General features: G+C 42.6%; 1 protein-coding gene across 22 annotated transcripts in view; it reads right to left on the minus strand.

The window, feature by feature from the left end:
* The window catches only part of LOC123519872 (potassium channel subfamily T member 2-like), a 624,454-nt gene that overhangs the window by 215,230 nt on the left and 389,618 nt on the right, over window positions 1–19,606 (minus strand). For 3 of the 22 annotated variants that reach the window (XM_045281500.1, XM_045281496.1, XM_045281499.1), the window contains exon 2: window positions 406–844. The exons of the other annotated variants lie outside the window; for them this stretch is intronic. The gene's annotated coding sequence lies outside the window, so the exon portion shown is untranslated. The remainder of the gene's footprint in view (window positions 1–405; window positions 845–19,606) is intronic. 22 annotated transcript variants of the gene reach the window in all.

Below are 19,606 nucleotides of genomic sequence, written 5' to 3' on the forward strand. Positions count from 1 at the left end.
TGTTGTTGGTGGTGCTTTAGCAGCATTAGTAGTTGTTGTTACTACGTAAAAAATTCCGTGATTGTCTTTGCAGTTGCCATATCAGAGAGAGAGAGAGAGAGAGAGAGAGAGAGAGAGAGAGAGAGAGAGAGACTTCCTATATTTTCCTGTCAGTGTTCTGAGCCTTTAAACCAATAATCTGTCATGGTCCAAAACTATTAACAATACTTTCTAAATCACTTCACAAAGTTCATCTCTCTCTCTCTCTCTCTCTCTCTCTCTCTCTCTCTCTCTTTTATAGACAGACATACACACAACTTCCATCCTAACAACAAAACCACAGGAAATCTACAATATAATCATCAGTATATGTCATATTTCGCATTGTCAAACAAGTAAAGAACGATGAATACAAATGCTGCTCACCTGTTATCGTGTTTCTCAGTATCACAGAAGCTTGCTGTGGTGAAAGAGGAGGCTAAGCAGATGCGGGTAACGTCAGTGAGGCAGAAAACAGCTGCGGTGGCGTATCCTGATAGCGTGAAGCCTTTCCCGGAAACAGCGAGTGCATGAGCTGGACGTTGGCTGCTGAATATCTGGTAGGGTGCGGTCGGGGTGCGCGGAGACAGGCTGGTTGAGTGCGTTGGGGTCTTGGTGGGAGAGCAGGAGTATGAGCACTGGGCAAAGGCGTCCCTGATGGCGTGAATGGATCAGTGGGTGAGAGCGCCGCCTAATGGGGACAGCAGCTGGGGAGCTGAAAATGTCCCTGCGTCTCGGGTGATCATTCCGCCCTGGAGGTGCTCCCGGCGGGAATGAGGTAGTCTTTGTAGGGAGGCCAGGCACGTGATGTTCAACCTGGTACCCGCTGACAGAGAACAAGTGTCAGCAGGCGCACCACTCACACACAGTTACATATTCAATACATATCAACATAAAATACAACAAGCAAGCCTCTGTTTCAATATCTCTCAAATGTAACACAGCCAGCAAACCATCGCCTCGCTCTAGTACATGTTTCCACCGTGAAAATTGTGTAACTGAGAAAAAAAATGGTGGTGGTACAAGTGTGGTGGAATGTGAGACCCAGGAAGGAATGGAATTATTGACTGGGTTAAAGTTCCACACACACGCGTATCACCCTGTCTAGATCACCACTGCCTTGTTGGTCACCCACGGATTAGAGGGCGTCTTTACCAGCTGTTATATTTGCCTGAGTTATGGGGCGTCGCCATGACTTAACACACACACACACACACACACACACACACACACACACACACACACACACACACACACACGTCCAATCAAAATCAATGTCGCTAGGTCGCCGTCCCGATAGTATCCAATAATCGCGGCTGTTGGTTCACCGGAAGGACACGAGAAAGTTGAAAAGGTGAGACGTTTTCTGCATAACTTTCATACTTTCCGCCGCGTTAGATGAACTCATTAGAACTTTAGCAGAATGATTATTCCTCAACTGAACCTAAATGCCAGTTCAAGGAGAATGCAAAGTTAGGAGAAGAAAAAAAGTAAACAGAAAAAAACTGAAAGTAAAAGTTTGGGTTCATAACTGATGAGATGAAACACAAATGGATGGATAAATGAGAAAGAAAGTAGCGGTATGAAGGAAAGCACAGCACAACAACAACTTCAAAATCTACTAATATTGAGGCTGTTACTGTTTCTATTGATAATTTACTGATGTCTATAGATATCTTCTTAATACCTTCAAATTTAAAGAACCAACTTCAACTTCCACTACTGGTACAACCGCTATCACTACTACTACTACTACTACTACTACTACTACTACTATTAAAACTATTGCTACTGCTGCTATTGTTCTTGTTATTCCTACTACTATTACAACAACAACAACAACTACTACTACTACTAGCCACCACGACCACCACTACCTCTGCCAATCAGTGATCCGGCCACCTTCTTCTACTTCCTCTCGTCAATACAATCAATAGCTGGCCTTTCCATCAAGCCTGCCTCGCTCTCTCTCTCTCTCTCTCTCTCTCTCTCTCTCTCTCTCTCTCTCTCTCATGTGGTAGAAAGGCAGTATTGTGACGGTAAAAAAAAAAGTTTCCAGCCACAATAGCTTCCTAACCATTATGTTACCCTGTACGTACATCCATCAAGGAAATAGATTTGCAATAGGCAGAAAAACATATATTAATGGATATTGTAATCACTCTTTTATTCTCCCATCACGATCGACACACACACACACACACACACACACACACACACACACACACACACACTTGTCTCAGGCCTATCCGAAGATCGGAAATAATGAGCTCTAAGCTCGTTCCGTAGGGTAACCTCTGGCTGTCTCGTCAGACACTGCAGCAGATCAAACAGTAAAACACACACATACACACACACACACACACACACACACACACACACACACACACACACACACACACACACACACACACAGAAGGCAGGCAGGAGGTACACAAATGAATGTCAATTATTTACGAGTCATTCTAGTCAATATCTTTTATCGTATTTTTTTTCCCGATTGCATAGAAAGCTTATTGAAAAATTTGTATTATCAACAGGAGAATCTATTACGAGACCGCGACTAATCACCTCTGTGAATCTTTTTAGTAATTGCTTATATGAAAGTAAAAGCCTCAAGAACAGGAAATAAAAAAAATAAAAGTAAGGAATTTACACATTAGCCTCTAGTTTCCTTTTTATTTCACACAGATGACTTAACAATGACGAATGTTGCGTGAAGGAAAATGAGTATTGACTTGAAAGGCAATGACAAATTATCTGCTAACTATAAAGAAGCAAAAGGACAAGCTATTTCCTAAAGATAAGGTTAACGATTAGGAGTGAAAAGGTTTGGAGGAGGGAACATGATGGTGGTGGTGGTGGGGGGTGGTGGTTGGTGGTGGTGGGTGAGCAGCGGCGGCAATCTGTGAAATGTGACAGCTTTCCACAACCAATAAACCTAAGTGAAAAACCAGTGAGAGAGAGAGAGAGAGAGAGAGAGAGAGAGAGAGAGAGAGAGAGAGAGAGAGAGAGAGAGAAACGACACACAAACACTACACTATAGTACATATCACACACACACACACACACACACACACACACACACACACACACACACACACACACACACACACACACATACCAGTGTATAGACAAAAACGAATAGCTATAAGGAAACAATAAATAAACATAAGAAAGACGGACAAGACACACACACACACACACACACACACACACACACACACACACACAGCCCGGTAGCTCAGTGGTTAGAGCGCTGGCTTCACAAGCCAGAGAACCGGGGTTCGATTCCCTGGCCGGGTGAAGATATTTGGGTGTGTCTCCTTTCACGTGTAGCCCCTGTTCACCTAGCAGTGAGTAGGTACGGGATGTAAATCGAGGAGTTGCGACCTTGTTGTCCCGGTGTGTGGTGAGTGCCTGGTCTCAGGCCTATCCGAAGATCGGAAATAATGAGCTCTGAGCTTGTTCCGGTTGGTAACGTCTGGCTGTCTCGTCAGAGACTGCAGCAGATCAAACAGTGAATTACACACACACACACACACACACACACACACACACACGAACAAAACGAAACATGTACATGGATAAACAAAACACACAGAAACAAATCAAACCACACGCTGACAGAAAGACAGACGTGTACCCCATAAAGCAACTTCCTGGTCGATCCCTTTGAACACAGCTTCCACGTGCCACCAACAAACCCCACCTCCTCTCTATCTCCAACCAAAGTCCACCTATCCCACAAACTGGCCGTCATCTTACCGTGAGCCTCGTGGGAACCTCCGTCAAAGCCACACTACCTCAGGGCGATGGGGAGTGAAAACTAACCATTCTCCGTTTTCCTATCGTATTTTCCAGGTATTGCTCGTCAGTTGTGGTATTGTGCGCTATCTGAAGCAATGTAATCGTTCTTTGCTTCATTTCCTTTGTGTATTTTCTTGTTCTCCGTCTGTGTTGCTTAATGTTTTATCTTTTCTTTTCTATGTTTCCTCGTGCCATTTTCTTTCATTTGCTGTCTTTACCGGAAGTGAAAGAAGGACGAATTTCGAAGGAATAGAGGAAGAGATAGAGGGAGGAAAATACGAAGCTGTAATGAATTAGGAAAAGTGAAGGAATTATACGAGGAAACCAAAGTAAAAGAAGGCGAATTTGATAAGTTTTTCCTCAATGGCAAAGAAAAACAGAAATGGAGAAATAAGAAAAAGAGATGAAGAAGGAACTGAACAAAACAGAAAAAATTAAGAGTAAATGTTAGGAAGAAGGTGAAGTAAACGAAAGTGATAATAGGGAGCTTAAAGGTAAGAAAAACAAATAAAGAGACGGATATAAAAAAAGGAGGAGGGAAGAAATAGCTGAGAAACACGTTGGGTACACCTGTCATGCACCTGTCACACACCTGTTCTCACGACCTACTCACATACCCTTGCTATCGTCATCTTGCTTCTCCTCCTCACCCTTTTACTATGCCATAAAGAACACTCATGCAATCTAATGCGTCCTGACAATCCCTCTCCCTCTCCCTCTCCCTCTCACAACACCCCGTACTTCTCGCGATATTTTTCTTCACAACTCTCCACACCTCGGAATCCTCACAAGTCCCTGTTTCCTGCCGCTGCTCCCCAAACCTCTTGTGTCCTCAATAATGAAACATGAGATGGAGAAATAATTGCCTATCAACAGCGAAGGAGGGACACAAGAGCAAGGGAAGGGGAGGAGACAGAGAAAGGAAAGGGAAGAGAAGGGGACGGCGATTTTGTGTTTGTGTGTGTATTTTTTTAGGGGGGTGTTAAGTTAGGTAGGTGTTGAGGAGTTGATTGCGTGTGTAACTTTGTTGTTGTACCATGAGGTGTGTGTGTGTGTGTGTGTGTGTGTGTGTGTGTGTGTGTGTGTGTGTGTGTGTGTGTGTGTGTGTGTGTGTGTGTGTGTGTGTGTGTGTGTGTGTGTGTGTGTGTGTGTGTGTGTGTGTGTGTGTGTGTGTGGGTGTGTGTGGGTGTGGGTGTGTGTCAAAGTACACCAATACGATACACAAGCATTTTGATACCTAATCATATAAATTGTACAAAATAAGTCACCGAACTTTTCAAAATATCCTCGAGAAAAACAAGCTATGAGGAACCATTACACAGAATCACGCACCATTAAATCTTTCCAAGTACAAAAACAATACGATACACAACAATAGGCTGAAGCAAAGGAACCACCGTTAAGATAAGACAACAAAACACTCAATAGATGATAATGTTTCTTGTCTCGTATCACTCTCGGGAACTAGTTCGTACACGGGGGAAGTTAAACTAAAAAGTAAGTACCGTGGCATAAGGTTACTTTAATTCTGGATACCGTTAAAGGGGGACTGTTTTCTTACTGCAATGGGATCAAAAACTATGTACGTGTTTATCGACTGTTGTTACTTTTTCGAGGATAGTGAATCAGGTAAAAGGGACAAAAATAGCCGTAAGGAAAAGAAAAAAGAATAAAAAAAAGAAAGAAGGAAAAGAAAGAAGGTAGAAATCAGTGCAAAAAAAAATGGAATGAAAAGGAAAAAAATGCGCCTTCCTAACACCTCTCCATTAAAAGTAACAGCAGAAAACAATGCACCATGATTATAGTAAGCTTCAAATCCTCCCGCCAATACTGAGCTGGTTGAAGCAAAACATGATCCTCTCACCCCATGACAGATTTGGGTACATCGTGTAATTATCGTTTTCATTCCGGAAGGGAGTCCACAAGAAGCGTTCCTCATCTCCATAATATCCTCACATAACAGGACTCTCACACACATACACACCCAGCCTTCCTCCCTACCTTGCCCTGCCCTGCCTATATTGTCTCCTAAAAATCCAGCCTTCCTCCCAGCCTACCTTGCCCTGCCCTGCCTATATTGTCTTCTGAAATCCCAGCCTTCCTCCCAGCTTTCCTCCCTACCTTGCCCTGCCCAGCCTAGAGTGTCTCCTACCCATTCCATTACATCCTCCCCAGCCTTCCTCCCTAATTTGTCCTGCCCAGCCTGTTTCCTAACCCTTCCATTACTCGTGTTCTGTGTTAGGTAAGTGGGTTACGCCACTTACATATATGCGAAATGTAATTGCTTTTGTGTTCAGTGAATTTTATGTGTCAGTTCATTCCAATAGAGACATGTTTCCCTTTCCAGCTGTGTTTGGGGAATAATAGGTGGACAGATGGTTTGTTAGCATTTTTGTGTGTTTCTGAAGTAAAGTTCAATAGAATCAATTACTTCAAATGTTTATCATATTATATATCAACATAATACTTCTTTTTTAGCATACATTATGTCGAGTTTCTCCTTTTGTTTCTCTTCCTCCTCCTTCTATTCTTGTACCTTTTCCTTATTCCTAATTTTCCTCTATCTCTTCTTCCTCTTTCTCCTCCTAGTCTTATATTTCTTCCACATCCTTCATTCTCTCTCATTTCTTTTACCTCCTCTTGCTATTCCTCCTATTCTTACACCTAATCCTCATCCTGCTTACCCTCTTAAATCTTCTTCCTATTCTCACACCTTTTCCTCATTTTTCATTTTCTCTTATCCCCTCTTTCTTTTTCTTCTCCTATTCTTACATTTCTTCCTCATCCTTCATTTTCTCTCCTTTCCTTTACCTCCTCTTCCTATTCCTCCTATTCTTACACCTAATCCTCATCGTACTTTCTCTCTTATTTCCTCTTCCTCCACTTCCTCCTCGTTCTCCATCTCGCCTGAAGGTTACTGAATGTGACTGCTTCATTATATACCAATATTTTAATCTCATTTGCTATGAATCAATCTTTTTTAATGTTGCTTTCTTTTTTTTTGTTGGTCTTGGCCAGTTTCTCCCTCTAACATAAAAAAAAAAAATCGAAGTTTCTCCTCTTCTACTTCTTCATTTTCTTTCTATTCTTACACTTTTCAATTATACTTCACTTCGTCTTGTGTCCTCCTCCTCTACCTCTTCTTCCCCTTGTTATTAGTTCCTTATATTTATATTATTTTTTTTTTCGTCTTGCCACATCTTATCACTTAATGTATTTTTTTTATTTTTATTATTTACCTTCTCTTCGTCGTCTATCCTGCAAAGTCTTGACACAATCACGCAGAGTAAACATTTCGTCCCCAGGCTTTGCACAGAGAGAGAGAGAGAGAGAGAGAGAGAGAGAGAGAGAGAGAGAGAGATCAGAAAATAGACAGATGTGGTCACCTCTTATCTTATCTTCTCTTCCCTCCACGTCCTCTTCTCTTCTTCCGGGCTGTATTTGTTGTCATTGTTTTCATAGTTGTTTCTCCTGTTTTTTTTCATTTCCTTCTTTTGCTTTTTCTTTTCTTTTGTTTCCTGTTTTTTTTTCTCTTCATTCATTTTCTCATTTTCTTCTCTTTTCATATATCTCTCTTCTCCTTTTGTTCTCATTTCTTCTCTTCCTTTTTTTTCTGCTTTTCTTCTCTTCTTTTCCTACCACCTACTCCTCCTCATGCCCTTCCTTGCCCTCGTCCTCCTCTTCCTCTTCCTCTTCCCTCCTCTTCCTCGTTCTTCTCCTGTTTTCATCCATCCTATCTTGTTCACTCCTCTTCACTTATGAATATAATGAATCTGTAATTTCACCTTAATTCGACTTTTCATCAAGCTTACCGGAGTTCCAACCGAATTATATCTTCAATGTGTGTGTGTGTGTGTGTGTGTGTGTGTGTGTGTGTGTGTGTGTGTGTGTGTGTGTGTGTGTGTGTGTGTGTGTGTGTATATATATATATATATAACCTGATTGCTTCACCAGGTAAGGGATTCAATAGATCATAACAATCCAGAGCAAATAAGCCAATTGGTATCGTAGTTTTCATGTGGCTTCTTCATCTTTGCCTCTGCCCTCTCCTCCTCATTCCATATAACTTTTTTTTTCTTCTCCAACTACTTCGCCATGATTGGGGACCTTTCAGTGTATTGACAGAAAAGTTATACGTATATTAAGGCTTCTGTGTGTGTGTGTGTGTGTGTGTGTGTGTGTGTGTGTGTGTGTGTGTGTGTGTGTGTGTGTGTGTGTGTGTGTGTGTGTGTGTGTGTGTGTGTGTGTGTGTGTGTGTGTGTGTGTGTGTGTCCTCATAGTTAGTTAGTTTACTACTGACCAAAACGTACATTGTATTATCTATTAAATATCAACTTATGTCTTTCTCTTTGGTCAAATACATAATATATAAATCACGAATTAAAATCCAAGAATTAGAAGCGAAAAACTTTCAAAACATCATCCCAAACAAAGAAGAATCATACATGAACACTTCAACACAAAAAGAGCACGTCACGTAAAGGAACATAAAAAGCGACAACATAAAAGAAAAACAGGTACTCTTACACAGAAGGTAATCTTTTCAGTCTCTTTTAATTCTGTTCCCTCCTTCTATATACTCCAATTCCTTCTGTCTTCCTTCCTTCCTTTCCGTCATTCATTCTTCCGTTGCTTATCCTTCTGTTATGATCTGCTTTCTATTATTAAGTCTGTCTACTCTAAAGTGGCTCCTATGTCTCAGTGTGAATGGTGTCCCAGGGAATGCGTGGATCTAAGACCGAGGAAAACCGTGAGCTATCCTCGTAATAAGTGAGTGTATCAACAGAAAACAAGTATTATTCACATTCAATCAATTACTTTATCAATTAGCAACAATACATGTTCTAAACCCAGGAACCATTTTAGAGCAGACTTATAATCATTCATGTAAACTTGCTTTTTCCTGGACGTTCTTCTATCCCACCTGACCACTTCGTTTCAAAATCCTTTAACTGCATCACCTTTGGCGCAGTGGACGCTCATCTGAGGCCCCGGTAAATGTGTAATAAGAGGAACCAGCGGGTACGAGGATTAGATGGCATTTGATGGTGGGAGGGATGGGATGAGTTTCAATGATTGATATTGCCGCTCTTCCTGCTTTGATTTCATGTTATATAAAAGACCAAAGCGTGGACGATGAGGAGGAGAGAAATTAATTACGAAGAGGAGAAATATATGAACGATGACGCCAGTGAGGAAAGGAATAGGAGAGAGTATACAATTAGGACAATGAGGTTAGGAAAGAAAATAAAAAGCGAAAAGAATGAAAAACAGGAACCCAAACAATACGAGGACGCAAGTAAGGAGTGAGAGAGAAGTGACTAAGAGAAAATAAGAACAAAAACAAGAAGTGAGGAAGAAGGACGATAATGAAGAGCCGATCGAGAAAATGAATAAGAACATAACGAAAAAAAAAAAAAAAAAAATATATATATATATATATATAGAGAGAGAGAGAGAGAGAGAGAGAGAGAGAGAGAGAGAGAGAGAGAGAGAGAGAGAGAGAGAGAGAGAGAGAGAGAGAGAGAGAGAGAGAGAGAGAGAGAGAGAGAGAGAGAGAGAGAGAGAGAGAGAGAGAGAGAGAGAGAGAGAGTAGGACAATGATAGCAAAAATATCTACAGAGGGAAGGAGAGGAAGAGGTTATCAGCAAGGCAAATTTTTGCTCGGTGGCCTGCCTGGTGGGGACAACGAGAACCTGCCACTACCTCGCCTGTGACGCCTCAGCTGACCTCTGTGTTAATCAGAGAGGCCGAGTGTTCCTGCGCCACACGGACACCAGCTCGGCATTGAACACTGATGAAGATACACAATTCGGCCTGACAGTAATAAAGACGGAGAGCAAAATCTTCCTCTCAGTGGTCTTCATCTCAACAAAAAGTAACACTGGTAGGTTTATTTCCTGTCTTGAGTTTTTTCCCCCATAATTTTTTTGTCCTCTTTTTGTTTCTATCCTTTGCTTATCTTTGTACCGGTGTTAGTTGCCAATATTTTTACGGTCCATATTCCATACAGGGAGTGCAATGTGAAGGCCTTATGCTTTCTTGTATTTTCCCTTGTTTTCCTATGTTAATATATTCTAATTTCAGGTCTCTTCTCCAACTCTTCTTTCCTTCTTCCGCCAATCACACTGTCCCTCCATAACGTTCACTCATACAAATGCACAGTCTAGTCCTCATCCAGTGTGTTCCTACTCAATGCGCTCTTGCAACGTGAGGCAAACTGCAGCATATTAATTTTCATTGAAGAAAAAAGAAAGAAGAAAGCAAAAACTAATCAGAAATGGTCACATCTTTTTAGCAGCGTTCAAAAATCCACTTCAGGCGCATGCAGACTTCAGGGAAAGGAAAATTATAACTGGATCAAGAAAATAAATATGTTGCACGTGGATAATAATGGAAGGCAAAAACCTAAGTAAAATATATCCAAAGTAAATGAATTTGTCATATAAGGAGAAAAAACCTCGACCTGGATAAAAAAAAGCAAGGATGGTTATTAGTGGTTATTGAGAGAGAGAGAGAGAGAGAGAGAGAGAGAGAGAGAGAGAGAGAGAGAGAGAGAGAGAGAGAGAGAGAGAGAGAGAGAGAGAGAGAGAGAGAGAGAGAGAGAGAGAGAGAGAGAGAGAGAGAGATAAAGCCCTATCAACGACTAGCAATGTGCAGGCTTGACATTGTGGAGTAAGGGAAAAACATCTCTATGCTGCCTCTGTGCGAACATCAGAGGGCGGCGGCAGGCAGCTCACGACCTACACTTCCCTCTCCTGTGACTTGATGCTTCCTAACAACAATAATGCTCCGCGCTGCTCCATTCCGCCAGCCTCTCATCTGCAATACGTAGCGCTCTGGTTTGCATAATTTCACGTCACGTATTCAAACCACAAGGGCGCATTAGGAACAAGCCAGACGTTTTACATTCATGACTGAACTTTGAAGCGAAACACAGCACTGGTTTGGCTCATTTTACTGTCTAGAAATGAACCACAAAATTAAACATGTGCCTTGGTTCTATTACTCCTGGTCACTAGTATAAACATAAGGTCCTTTACTCTCTAACTGACATAAAGAACAAAGCAGCGTACCGTGTAATTAATCTCTGGCAAACTAAGCTGAAATTCCATGCACAAAATCTGATATCACGGTAATTAGGTGGATATGGAATGGCTGCGCAGCGTGGAGGCGTGGCGGAAGATGGAGGTGGTGCATTGTGCGTGAGGGAGAGAGTCCGACTCAGGGCAGTGATGTATGGAAGGTGTATTGTGAGGAGAGTTGTGTTGCATTGTGTTGCGCGGAGTGAGCTGGTCTGGGTGACGCTGTGGTGCTTCCTATGCAGATACTAGGTGACCACATGGCCCTCTCTCTCTCTCTCTCTCTCTCTCTCTCTCTCTCTCTCTCTCTCAACGCCTCCTCTCATCGTGCTTTCATGTATATGTATAATACATTTACACATGAATAGTATGAGTTAAGAAATGTAATCAGCGATATTCATATAGAAAATGGAATCGTGAGGTAATGCTGAAATGCTGAGATATCATGTGCATACATACATACGCACCATGGAACAAATATGAATAGAGTGGAAATGGCAAGCGATATTTTATGACGCTGGTAATGCTAACAAGGTTCAACAATAATGATTACTTTACAAATCAGGAAAAAACAAACAGTTAATTCCCCCAACGCACTAAAAAAACTGACGCTGTTCTCAGGAAAACTCACAATTTACGTCGTAACAGTAAGAACAATAAAGGGCAAGGGGAGGGGAAGTCAACAGAGGAGGGAAGCGGGGGTGTGTTTTCCTTAGAAGCGGCGAGGGGAGGATGCCAAGTCGCTTCTGCCGGGGACACCTGAGAACACCTGGTGGCTGAGAGAAAATAGGGTATAGAGAGATGGGATAGGGGATAGGGGATAGGGAGGTGGCCATGTAAGAGAAGCCAAGGGGAGAGGAGAGGAGTGTGCGTCAGTGGAGGAGCAAGAACGAGAAGGATCTGAGGCAAGGGAATGAATAAGGGGTAGATGAGTCTCGTGTGGGCGACTAACAATTCTCACAGTCATTAGGATGCACATATATTAGCGGGAATGAGACCCAAAACATTACTGGTCACAAAGAGAATGAGAAAATACATATAATCTTAATAGGAAATAAGAGGCGGAAAAGTAAAACCTCCCTTCATTATAGTAAATTTGAGAAGAATATATTATAAGCCACAGGAAAAACAAAACCTAATTTCACTATAGTAAATTTGAATGATATTGGTAAAGGAAAAAAAAGAAAATGACGCACGTGGGAAACAAGATCACTGATAAAAGAATAAGGAAAACATAAATACACACACACACACACACACACACACACACACACACACACACACAAAACCTGATATTATATATATAACAAAACCATAAAATTTCCTTATATTCACGCAATCTTGGGAGGAATAATAAAACTGGAAGGGAGAAATAGTCCAGGCCATTTCTTTTCAATGTTTTGGTACAATTTATATCTTCCCTCCCTGAACAAAGCGGTGCGAGGTGGAGCAGGTAAGACCACTGCTTCCTGGGAGGCTTGCGTTTCCATTTCCCTCTTCCCGAGCCTCATCATTTGGATATACCGGTCAAATATCCATTCATTCCTTTCGCTTTTCTCCTCCAGATATCAAGGGAAGATACGAAGATGCGAGGATAGAGAAACGGTGCTTTCTTCTCCCATGCGTTAAGAAAAACCTTATGTATCTGGGAGTTAATAAGGAAGGAAAAATATTAAGGTGTATATAAAAAAAGAAAAGATTATATTATTTATTTGCGCTAAGGGGACGTTGTATATAGGTTACGGTGTTTGGCTGTACAGGTGTGTAGATGAAAAAATGTAGAGATGTAGGGTGAATGTCTAAGTGTGTGCAGATGTAGAAAGAGGAGGTGTGTATGTGTATTGGTGTGATGATGCAGAAATATGAGGGAATGCTGATGTAAGTGTGCATAAGTGTATAGGTGGAAAGATATAAAGGCGTAAACAAGTAAGTGCGCAGATACGGAAGTGTTGCAGGATAAAAAAAAAAAAAAAGTTTTCTCGAAAGGTAAAACAGCAAGAAAATACAGAAATGAAAAAAAAGTAAAAAGTAAAGTAAAAGAAAGGGGAAACAGGAAGATAAAATCTGAAGGTAGTGGCAGTAACGTTGTTTCGCCACACGACAGGTACTGGGAATCACTACCACTTCACATGCTGATCAGATTATCTCGTAACAGGCGAATACTTGGTTGGGTAATTCAACTAAGGCGGCGGCAGAGTGAGGCGATGGAAAGGTAGTTATGGTTTGTTCGTCCCACTCACTTGTTGCATTCACTCCACATTGCCTGGCTGAGCGCGCCCTGACCCAACACAGTAAAATGAGAGAAGCAGGTCACCTAATCTGGTCTCGGAATCCCAAAGACGCTGTGTTAATGTGTGCCTCTCCTGCCACTTTACACCCTCCATCCCGCCAGCTTCCCTCCACCTCCATACCATCCCCTTCTTTCAGCTCCTCTACTTCCTCTACCCTCTCCATTCTCTCTCTAGCTCTTACAGTCCCTTCCTTCTTTCTCCCTTCCCTCCAGCCCACTCCAGCCCATCCACTCCCGTCTTGTCTCCCTCTCCAAGACAAGAGTGGGAATGAGATTACGTGGATGTTGTGGCTGCCTTTTCCTCTCTCTTCCTCATTTGTTATTGTTGCTATCATTTCCTCTCTCTCTCTCTCTCTCTCTCTCTCTCTCTCTCTCTCTCTCTCTCTCTCTCAAAGTCACCATATAGCGCAGTATGATCTCCTGTAGAGGTTGCGGAGATCTTCCAGGAGTCACTATTATATCCTGCGCCGGCGATTCTCGGACGTGAAAACATACCCATAAAAAGCATAATGATATATAATAAGATAAAATAATGAGGTTGAAATAGATTGTAAAAGAAAGATAAAAAAAACAGTTAAGGGACAAAATCATTATGGAAAATATGATGACCACCACTACCGTCACCACCACTACCACCACCACCACAACCAACACTGCCAATACCACCACCACCACCACCACTAGTACCAATCACTCTTGCCACTACTAGCACCGAAACAAAAATTACAAGGAATAACCAGTGAATATGTAAACCTATAAAGGAAAATTGCTTAAATAAAAGAGAGAGGTATCAAGACATTTGTTTCCTAATTTAAGCACTCAAATGGGCCTTTTTCTTTAATATTTTGTTGCCCTTGTCTGGCCTTCTCTCATGCATAAAATACCAATCTACTATTATTGTTACTATTACCACCACCACTACCACAACCACATCAACCACCCCCGCCACAACAATAACCATCAAATAACACCTTTCCTTGAGACTGTGGAGGTAAACACGCCCCTACCCCCGCCCCCAACACACACACCACCGTTCAGGATGCGCCGCAAGGAAAGAATCACCCCTCCCCAACACACACACACACACACACACACCACCGTTCATGATGCGCCGCAAGGAAAGGCTCATAATCTCATAAAGGCAAGACGTAAACAGAATATGGAGGAAATCTGCGAGGTTCTGCGGTTTAGGTTACTGTTATGAGTGTACGGGTTACGTGTATTTGAGGTCATATTTTCTTCCTGTTCCCTTCCTTTATCCCTTCCTCTTACTGTCTCCTAATCTTGGTGTCTCTTCGCTTCCTTCTTTTTCCTTCTCGCTGTTTTTCTGGCTCCTTTTTTTCTTTGTTGTTTGCATATCTGTCTAGCTTCTCTGTCCATCTGTTAATGAGTCAGTCTCTCTCTCTCTCTCTCTCTCTCTCTCTCTCTCTCTCTCTCTCTCTCTCTCTCTCTCTCTCTCTCTCTCTCTCTCTCTCTCTCTCTCTCTCTCTCTCTCTCTCTGTTTGCATGTCCTTCTGGTTCCTCTATTACTGCAGTTCCTATATATCTCGCTGTCTATCTATCTTATCTATCTAAATACCTGTCTGCGAAACTCTTTCTCTCTCTCTCTCTCTCTCTCTCTCTCTCTCTCTCTCACTCTACTCGCTTTAATGAGACACAGGTAAGAGAGGAGCTGGGTTAGAATGCACTTCCTGTGGCTTCTCTCAGGTGAAACGGGATCCAATTTGTGTGATAAAAAAACTCCTTTAAAGGCACAGGTGGAAGAGGAATAAACCCAACAAAACGGTGGAGAAGGAACTAACCCAACAGATCCCCCAACCGCTCCCCCGTCTCTCTCTCTCTCTCTCTCTCTCTCTCTCTCTCTCTCTCTCTCTCTCTCTCTCTCTCTCTCTCTCTCTCTCTCTCTCTCGTGTTGGAACGTCACTCACTCAAATGTAACCTTGACACTTAAATTGATATATATATATATATATTTTTTTTTTTTTTTTCCCACTCCTTAACCTTTCCAATTATTTCGTGTAAATATTTGCAAGTTTTAATTCTCTCTCTCTCTCTCTCTCTCTCTCTCTCTCTCTCTCTCTCTCTCTCTCTCTCTCTCTCTCTCTCTCTCTCTCTCTCTCTCTCTCTCTCTCTCTCTCTCTCTCTCTCTCTCTCTCTCTCTCTCAGTAAATCAAACTGCGAATTTCTGCATGAGAAAGTCAAGCGCACGCGAAGGTATGAAAACACGCAGGTCTGGACTCGTGTTGCGTGCTGTGACCGTCGCATTATTTATTTTATTTCAGCTTTTTCACGTGATTTGATTCCCTGGTGTCACCTTCACCTCATCACTATACCGCGTCAACACAACACCTCCTTACTGACACAACAGCCGGTGTGACGAAAAATGAGAAGGAAAAACCCAGGGACAGAAAAAGAACAGGAGACAAAAATGAAGCAAGTATTTGTCACTTCCAACAATGAGAGAGAGAGAGAGAGAGAGAGAGAGAGAGAGAGAGAGAGAGAGAGAGAGAGAGAGAGAGAGAGAGAATAATAACAACAACAATAACACCAACAACCACGTCTGATCCACCACAGAACAGAATAAGACACAACAAGAGACGGTCGCATCCTCACACTGCTGAATGGTCCACTAACGCTGCGATAAAGCGAGTCCTCACAACCCTCAGTTAGTGTCACGAATACACCTCCACTTGCACTTATGTACGGAATGTTGTCACGAGTTGTCTAGTTCGTGTTACCAGTGTCTGCCCACTTCAACTGATTTGCTTCCTCTTCCTTGTTCTCTTGCTTTTCCTCCTCCTCCTCTTCCTCCTTCTCTTCTTTCTCCTCCAATTACTCCTCCACTTCCTCCTCTTCCTCATTCCTTAACTCTTGTACACGTGTTTGTCTTATTAAGTGTGATTCAATGTGTGTGTGTGTGTGTGTGTGTGTGTGTGTGTGTGTGTGTGTGTGTGTGTGTGTGTGTGTGTGTGGAGTGCGCGTTCGCCAGCTCGCCGTTCCTACCGCAGGCCGTCCTTCCATTACTTCTATCACGGTCCATTAAGAGTCGTTAGCGTTGGGGGCAAAAATAATCCACAAAAATAGTCCGCATGCTTTTGCTCTCTCGTCACTTTCTCCCTTTTCTTTATTATTACTATTGTTTTTCTTTCTTATGCCACCACCACCACCACCACTACCAGCACTACCATTACTATTACTATTACTACTACCTATGTTGCCTCCAGTTCTCCACTCACCTCCCTTATATGTATTTGAAGAACCAGAATTAATGTATTTTGCAGCCTTATTAAAATCCACCTACAAGAACAGCAAAAATGCAGGTTTGGATGAGCTATGTTTGGACTAGGTAATCATATTTTTTTACCGTGAATATTTGCTTGAAGGGCAGGTGGTAGTGGTGAGTGGGAGGGAGGGAGGGCTGAAAAGTGACATTAATAAGGCACTAGCATGGTGACCTTGTGCTATTTTCCTCCCTTTTCGTCACTCATGTCATTTATTTTTTCCCCACAATTTTTCTCTCGATATCATAACTTTGGGTAAACGAGGAAAAATGATGAGATACCAGAGAGCTTGTGCCGAACACACACACACACACATACACACACACACACACACACACACACACACACACACACACACACACACACACACACACACACACACACACACACACACACACATCGTGACCTCCAGCCCGTCGAACGCCACACTCCAGACCACTCAGCTTCATTCCCATCTTTCCACAGGGAGCTCCTCGTTGCGTGTCAGGCCTGAGAGAGAGAGAGAGAGAGAGAGAGAGAGAGAGAGAGAGAGAGAGAGAGAGAGAGAGAGAGAGAGAGAGAGAGAGAGAGAGAGAGAGAGAGAGAGAGAGAGAGAGAGAGAGAGAGATTCTAAACATTTCCCCCACCTGTTGTCCCCGCTGAGTTGGTCCTTCCTCTTTCTCTCCCCGTCCACTCTCCCTCTCCTCTCCCAGACCTAGAATTCATCCTCGCTCTCACCCACTCACGTCCATGTCCATCCTGTACCTTATCGCCATAGCATGTATTTCTCTCTCTCTCTCTCTCTCTCTCTCTCTCTCTCTCGTTACACTTCAGCATTTTGGGGTGTCTCGTGGTCCGGAAGCCTTCAGTGCAGCCAGAGGAAGCCCTTAGCTGATGCATTTCAGCTGACGTGCTCTCTTCAAAGCACTCTGCCACGTCACTCCATCTTCACTCCACACGCACCTCTGTTCTCTCCGCGTCCCGTGAAGTAATGATTCCTGAAACTCTTGGCTTTAGTTTTCAGTGTGGAGAGAATGTAAAAAATTGTGTTTATGTAAAGTTTTTCGAGTTATGCGTTCATTTCTTTATTCATCATTATTACTATTATCTTTTTCTGCAATACCTTTCTTTCTGTTTCTTTATTATCTCTAGTTTTAATTTCTTACGTAAATTTTTTCGAATTATATTTTTACTTCTTTATTCATCATCATTATTATTACTATCTTCTTCTCTAATACGTTTCCTTTTTTACATCACCAGATTTAAGTTTTGAGTTAGAGATTTGAAATTATTTTCGCGCAAAAGTTCTTTATATTTACTTATTTTATTTCAAAAGATACGATTCGAGGTTTTCCATAAATATCAAGGTTAAGATTTTATGGATGCGACTCATTATGTCTATATTGTATGCATTCACTGGGCTACCTATTATCTCACAACAACGCACTTCTTGTCTCCCTTGAAGTCACTTTCATGATAAAATTTGATCACATTTTCTCCCAGGCAGCCTCCCTATTCCCCGCAGGCTTTCAAGTTCCGCTTATTTTCTTGTTTCAAACACATTATTTTTCATGAAGGAAGTCTTCGCATCTCTCTCTCTCTCTCTCTCTCTCTCTCTCTCTCTCTCTCTCTCTCTCTCTCTCTCTATGTATGTGTTTGAGTGTGTGTGTCTGTTTCTGGTGATGCATTTCTCAAAGCTTCCCGATAGATGCTGGCCGTAATATGTCCTCAAATATTCTTTTCATATTTGCAAACCACTCTGTATTTTACGATGCCTCTGATGGCGATCCTTCCTTTTACTGTCAACCTCACTTCCATCACGTCTTTCACCGCTGACGGAAAACTCTCAGCGAGGATGCGAATATCAAATGGAGGTGCAAGGTCTTTTTTCTTTGCCCACATATACATCGCAAACACGTTTCAGGTATAGGTTTTATTTTTTTCCCAGTATTTCCTTTCATTCTTTTTCGTGGAAGCCAGCCATGCATCTCTCCTGCAGCACCGCCTTAATCTGCAGTCGATCGGCGGGGTCTAGGATACACGCTCCCCACTTTGTGTCGACCCGCTAATGTGTTGCGCCTTTTGCCGATACCAAGACGGCGGCGTGGTTATGTAAAGGGTGGTAGCGTGTTTACCAGCCGGAGAGAGAGAGAGAGAGAGAGATTTCTGCTCACTCTTATGAAAGGAAAAGACATAAGTACATCTGATTACTGAAATTACCCGAGTAGGAGGGAGATGAAAATGAGGAGGAGGAGGAGGAGGAGGAGGAGGAGGAGGAGGAGGAGGAGGAAGAAACTGAGGTGAAAAAGGAGCAAAAGATGAAAACGAAAAGGAGAAGGAAGAACAAAGGAGGAGGAGGAGGAGGAGGAGGAGGAGGAGGAGGAGGAGGAGGAGGAGGAATACAAAGAAAGACAAACAGCAATAGACCCTTAGGTCCTTACTAGGCTGTTTGTGCAGACTATCTACTAACTACCAGTGGTAGAGACAGGACAGCAAAGCAGAAGGCTCCTCCCCACCCACCCCTCCCTCAAGCCGAGGCTGGCAGGAAAAAAGGCGAAACCATGTGATATTAAAAAATCACATGGAATTTTAGTAGAGAGTGAAAAGGAAATGTGTAATCTACGTCTGACTACTTGTGTTTGTGGGGGAAAGTGTTAACGCTTGGTAAATGTCATGTTGTGTGTGCATTGTGTACGTGGATGCACAGTGTGTATGTCGAATGGGTGGTGCGGCAGCCTTGCCTGGCGCTTTCTAGGGAGGCAGCAGTCAATCAGGCCCCAGCTCCGTTCAATCCACTGAGATAGCATACTTTCCCTGTAGGGACGCCGTACGCTGATAACCCCTTGCAACATTGATCCCTGGTACTTAGTTCCCGATGATGATAAATGGTTGATAAGGCTCTCTCCAAACACAGCCCGTCACAGGTCGAGAGTAGTAGTAGTGACCGTTCACTCAGGGCTATCTGTGCGTGTATACAGTGTAGTGTAGTATGTATGTAAACACAGTGTGGAGTCAAAAAGGTGGTGCGGCAGCCTTGTCTGGCGCTTTCAAGGGAGGCAGCAGTCAATCAGGTCCCAGCTCCGTACAACCACTGTAAAATTCAAAAGTATTCAATTCAAAGTATTTATCGAGGCGAACTTTGAACG

The sequence above is a fragment of the Portunus trituberculatus genome, chromosome 46 (assembly GCF_017591435.1).
Source record: "Portunus trituberculatus isolate SZX2019 chromosome 46, ASM1759143v1, whole genome shotgun sequence".
Lineage (NCBI taxonomy): Eukaryota > Metazoa > Arthropoda > Malacostraca > Decapoda > Portunidae > Portunus > Portunus trituberculatus.